This window comes from Mus caroli, chromosome 3 (genome assembly GCF_900094665.2).
Source record: "Mus caroli chromosome 3, CAROLI_EIJ_v1.1, whole genome shotgun sequence".
Taxonomy (NCBI): Eukaryota; Metazoa; Chordata; class Mammalia; order Rodentia; family Muridae; genus Mus; species Mus caroli.
In genome coordinates, this window is record NC_034572.1 from 59,605,841 (window position 1) to 59,611,828 (window position 5,988).

A 5,988-nucleotide genomic window follows, 5' to 3' on the forward strand; every position below is an offset into this window, starting at 1 on the left:
CGGATGGTTGTGAGCCACCATGTGGTTGCTGGGATTTGAACTCTGGACCTTCAGAAGAGCAGTCGGGTGCTCTTACCCACTGAGCCATCTCACCAGCCCCCCTGATCCCTTTTTGTCTTCCTGATCTGGTCAGTATTGGGATGTGGGTTCAATAAACTATTCTTGAGTAACTGAGATTGGTGTTCTTACGGTTTTTGTGGCAATTCCTGAGCCCCAACAAGGAGTCCCCTAGTTTACTGTGTTATTTTGCTTTTATGAGTTCATGGAGAAATCCATTTTTAATGTATCTGGAGTGCTATGGATTTGGATTTGGTTGATTGTTTCCCTATTATTAGATTTAGGTTAAACATTTTTTCCAGGACTACTCCAAAGATGCTGTGCCTGCACACATGGTTTCCATCAGGCGGCAAGATATTATTGTGTTAATTTGGCTCTTCTGGAACTCTCGACCAAGCATGCCTTGAACTCAGAGATCTGCCTGCTTCTGCCTCCCAAATGTTGGGATTAAAGCGGAGGGCCACCACTGCCTGGCTCAACTTCAGTCTTCACGTTTGCATAGTGAGCAGTTTAAACCGCTGAGTCATCTCACTAGGCTGGTACCTTTACATTGTCAAAATTAACTATTTATGGCATGATTTTTTTTTGACCTTACCTAGCTCTGTGTGTGTGTGTGTGTGTGTGTCAGGGCATGGCATGAGAGTGGAGGTCGGAGGACAGCATGTGGGACTTTGTTCTCCCCACACAATGTGGAATCTGATAGTTTCCCCACTGAAAGAGGAGATTTCCTGGCTTCCCTTGTGGATTAGGGAAGCCATTTCTACCTCTGGAAGGAATTTTGGCCATCGGCACTTGTGGGTGACAAAAGTGTCCCTTTACCATGAATAGACATAGTTCCACTCAAGGTCAGGCCAAGCCTCATTTCCAGTTTCTCTGCGGACTGTATAATTTATTCTTCATGAGAGGATTTAGGGCAATGGTTCTCAACCTGTGGGTTGAGACCCCTTCAGAAAATAGAGATATTTACATTATAATGTATGACAGCAGGACATTTACAGTATAATGTAGCAATGAAAATAATTTTATAGTGGGGGGGTCACCACAACATGAAGGATGTAATAAAGGGTTGTAGCATTAGGAAGGTTGAGGAACCACTGACTTAGATCAAGCTTCTCTCTAGCCTGGTGCTTTGAGAATATAGCCTAAGCCTCTACAAAGGCCTGCACTTACCTTGAAGCCTACAAGGACCATCTTTTCTAAAAATTCCCAAAGCCTCTAAACAACTGATCTAGTTAAGAGATATGCTTAATTGCTGTATGTGTTGATCTAGAGATCTGTCCATCAAAGAAAGGAGTGGAGTTGGCTTCTTTACTCTTCCTTAATTAGTCCATGTTACATGTAAATTATTTATTACAGATTTGACAAGCTGACTCCTTTCATCTTTCCTCGGTTGGTTGAGCGTATGGAATGAGAATGTAGAAATTTTTAAAAGATTCTGTTAATAGGGTTAATTAAAAAAAATTTGGTTGTTCAGTTTTAACTTTGCAAAATAAGAGATTTACTTTTGACACGGCAGTCATTGACTTAGGTAGTAACATAGGCTGTTTCTAAAATATTTTTTCTGATTCTCACCCCCCCCCCCCCAATCTTTTTTGTGACAGCAACTAGGCTAACATTGCAGCTTAGGAAGGATTGTGACATCACACTGAACAATACTCATTTTGTAACTAAAGGAAAAAGACTTCCTGAAAACACATCAGAGGGTACTTTGCAAGAAATTTTAGTTGGACTTAATTGTAAACACTGTAACATTGACCTCACTGGAGAGAAAAGTCCTGCATTGGTGATGGCTATTTTGTTTCTTTCTAGTGGCATACATACTTCAGAAACAGATGTTGCTCATCTACTGCTCCTCCAAACCATCACAAACAAGATTTTTTTTTCCCACCAGTCAATAAACAATTTAGAGGTATTTACATTCCTAAGCGTTTCAGCTACTTTAGAACTGAGTACATTGGAATACGAACAAAATTGCTCTTGGTAGTTTACACTGTTTTCATGTGTATCTTTGGATTCTCAGAAGCAACCAAGTTTCTAGTTACAGTGTTCAGGGAGATCAGCGGAGTGCTGGCTGGATTACTATTTTGTATTTAGATATAAGGACAGTTTACACCTAAAATTTAGGATTTCAGTCGAGTGGTGATGGCACAAGCCTTTGATCCCAGCACTTGGGAGACAGAGGCATGCTAGATCTCTGAGTTCCAGCCAGCCTGGTCTACAGAGCCCCAGAGCATCCAGAAATAGAAACACCCTGTCTTGAAGAAAAAAAAAAAAGAATAAATATAATTGTAGGTACTGTAGTGACTCGTTTATAATGCCAGTTTTACTATAGGTAGTCAGCGTGGCTCGGCTTTAAACTTAAAATCTCGACACCTAGACGTCAGCCTTGTGGACTCTCAGTCCCAACGTGGACGGTGGGAGAGAAAGCTGTTTCTGCTCTCCAGTAACATTCAAAATGCCAAGGCCATGACATCACATGCTCTTTATCTTCTTGATAGGAAAGCTGGTAAATGTTCTGGGGCAAGTGAATTTTGTAAACAGGTTATTACGAAGATATTAACAAGGTTTACGGGAGCCTGGTAAGACCTTCGTCACCACAACTCGAGGGCACTGGAGAGATCAGGACTGGACAGCCGCACTGTGCCCCAGGGAACTGGGGGAGGCAGGGCAGCTCCTTTTCCCCCCTCTACCCAACTCGCTGACCACGTGGTACCGCAAAGCGGCAGACAAGCGACATTAGTGTCCCCTGCCCCAGCTAGGAAAAGCCGTGGCTTTTCCGCCAGAGGGCATACGCTGGGACTAACAAGTTCTCGGGCTGGACCCCATCCAGCCCCAGGAGTGTCCACTGATCAGTTTCTGGGAAAGCCAGCAGGGAGCCGCGCTGGGTGGGGGAGAGAACCGGGTGGAGCGGAAGTGCACAAGCCGGAAGCCGTCATCTAGCCCCGCCCGCCCGCCCGCGCAGCGCCCTCCTCCCATCCTGTGGGCGTGTCTAACTCGCTTGCTGGCTTCTGTCCTTGCGAGCGCTGACGCTGCTCCTCTTCTAGTCCCCGCAGCGCCAGCCTCCTGTGACGCCAACAGCCGAGTCCTTATCCAGTCTGGCCGTGGGCCTCGTGGGTGGGCTGAGTGGCCAGCTGCTTCTCCTGTGCCTTGGCCTCCAAGCACTTAAATTGAACAGTTCTTAGAGTTTCTTCAAACTTTGAATGTACCCATTTCTTGTGTGAAACTATTATTAATTCCCTCCCAAGCTGGGGGCTTCCGTTAAAAGGAAACAACAAGAAAATAGGTCAATTAGATGTATTTGGAAACTTTGAGCTGTATTTATGCCTTCCCTCTAAACTGGAGAGAGCGTGGAGGCTTTCTGTAAGAAGGCTGGGATAAGACACCTTAGCCTAGCTTGAAGAGATTAATGTAATTTTTAATTTTCCTTTGGATTATCCTATCCAAGTATTGCGTCTTGAAAGGCTGGACATGAAAAGCAGCTGAGTTTTAGAGAATAGTTAATTGTCTTAAAAAGGCCAGAGCGCTGGCCTGAAGGCGGTGGCTTTTGTTCACTTAAATTAGCCTTCTGGCCTTGAATAAGGCGCCTTTAAATAAGGGGTGTCTGAGTGTGCCCCACCCCCACCCAGGCTCTGCCTGCTTTTGTCTTTTTTCTCTTTACTACTGTTATTAGTTCACTTCCTAAATTCCCTTTTGTCTCGACTCCCCTCCCTATTGCCACTTCCTTTGTTTTGTTTTGTTTTGTTTTCAACACTATCAGATCTTTGGCTGCTTTCCTGATGATTGAGCTGGCGTTTCTATCCTGTCCTTTAAATCCCCATAAACCTAAATTGCAGGGTTAAAGAAAACATGAGGGTGTCAAAAGACAAAGTTAGAATTTTCATATAGTTGTTTCGTGTGTAAGTCTAGAATTGGGCAACATTTCATCCATAAAATGGGTGTTCTGATAGACTGAGGCAGAATAAGTTAGTTTTATGAAGAATGGAGTGCTGATGACCCGTGAAAGAGCAAACCGATTAGACATTTCACAGTGACAGGAGTGAAATTCTGACAGTTGACAAAAACAAGCAGACGAAACCCCCAAATCTAATTGGTTAACATGATTTTACTTCAGGTCGCCTTTAGTGTTAGAATAGAGAGAATTGACTGGTTCCGGTTGAGACCGGCCAGTTAGGAACTTGCTCCAGACTCTTGGGAAGTTTGGATTTGGAGATGTGGAATTAATATAACTGATTCCATTTTTATATTCAGTTGGCTGTATTCTGGCCTAGTACAGGCCATTTAAAAGATTATTGTCTTATACAGTACAGAGCAGTTTCCCCTCTCTCCACTCCTCTGAGTCTCCCCTCTCCCCTAGATCCATTGCTTCTATGTTTCCCTTGAGAGAAAAAGCAGGCCTCCCAGGGATATCAACAGAACTTGGCATAACAAGTTACACACAAGTTGCAATAAGACTGGGCACAGACCTTCAGATCACAGCTAGAGGAGGAATTCCACTAGGAGAAGGGTCCTAAGGGCTGACAAAGAGTCAGGGACAGTCCCACTCCCGCTGTAACAATCATAACATTTATACAGAGGACCTAACTCAGACCCATACAGGCTTCCTGATTGTTGCTCCAGTCTCTGAGCCTCAAGGAGCCCTGTTTAGTTGAGCTGTGGGCTGTGTTCTCATGGTGTCCTTGACCCCTCTGGCGCCTACAATCCTTCCCCCTCCTCTTCCTCAGGGCTCTCTGAGCTCCCACAGGCCACTGTTTTTTGAGGAGGGTTTTTGTTGTTGTTTTGAGCAGGGACAAAAAGTTCACATGCATATGGAGGCTGGGGCTTTAGCTCAGTTACGGCCTCCCTTACCATGGGTGAAGCCTTTGACAGAGAGATGCTTCCCATTTTCTACTGTGGATGTTCAGTGAAAGGAGAGTGTCTGGGTGGAGTGGAGAGGGAGAGGTGGGCTAGTTTGGAATGGGAAGTGGGGATTCTAAGTGTGAATTACTTAGAATCTGGAGCAGGAGAAAGTCCAGCAGGATGAACAGTGGTTTGAAATGTTAGAAAACGGAATTCCAAATTAAAAACAGTTATTGTGGGAAACACACACAGGGATTTAAATCAAATTGCAACTCGAGCTACCTCAGAAGTAATTAAAAGCACTTGTGTGACAACCTGAGTTTGATCCTGGACCCCATATGGTGGAAGGAGAAAACGGACTCCCACAAGTTGTCCTCTGATCTTCACATGTGTGCTCTCATCCTACAAAATAATATGTAATTTAAAAGAGAGACGCTAATGTCTAATATAAAACAGGTAGTCGTTAACTAAAATAGAGTAGTGTTGGCTTGACGTCCTAACTCATAAATCAAAAATGTTGATTTTTAATGACAGTTGGTAGCTGGATAATGAAAACAGAAAAAAATAATAAAGGGGGGAGGAGTGGGGGGGTCCTAAACCTTTTTTTTTTTCCTAAGATAAATGGTTCCCGGATCTGTGTATTTTAGCATGCCTATGTTTGTAAATCATAGAAGCTCTGTTAAAAAAAAAAAAATCTGCCTTCTATGGTAGAGATTCTTAAACTTCATTCTTTCAGGAGTAAATCACAACATTTGAACCAGCATCCCAGAATGGTAGAAAAAGAAAGTTTGCTTAGCTGGGGGAGAGTTTTGTGTGCCTATAGGACTGTGCACTCTGTACTCTATGTTGTACTTTAAGACAGTGGAGGGGAAGGGGACAAGAACCTTATTAAGTGTTAGTTTTTGTAGCTTTAAACAACAAATAAAAATAATTATTGAATGACATTTATCTTTAAATGTCAACAATGCTGCTGACATTTTCTCTGGTAGAAGTGTTAAAACAGACATGAAATAAGATCTTTGAGCTCTTCCGGTCAGAAAAGCACCTGGGCCGCTGGGGCGCAGGGTCTGCTGACACTCGCCAGCTACCCACAAC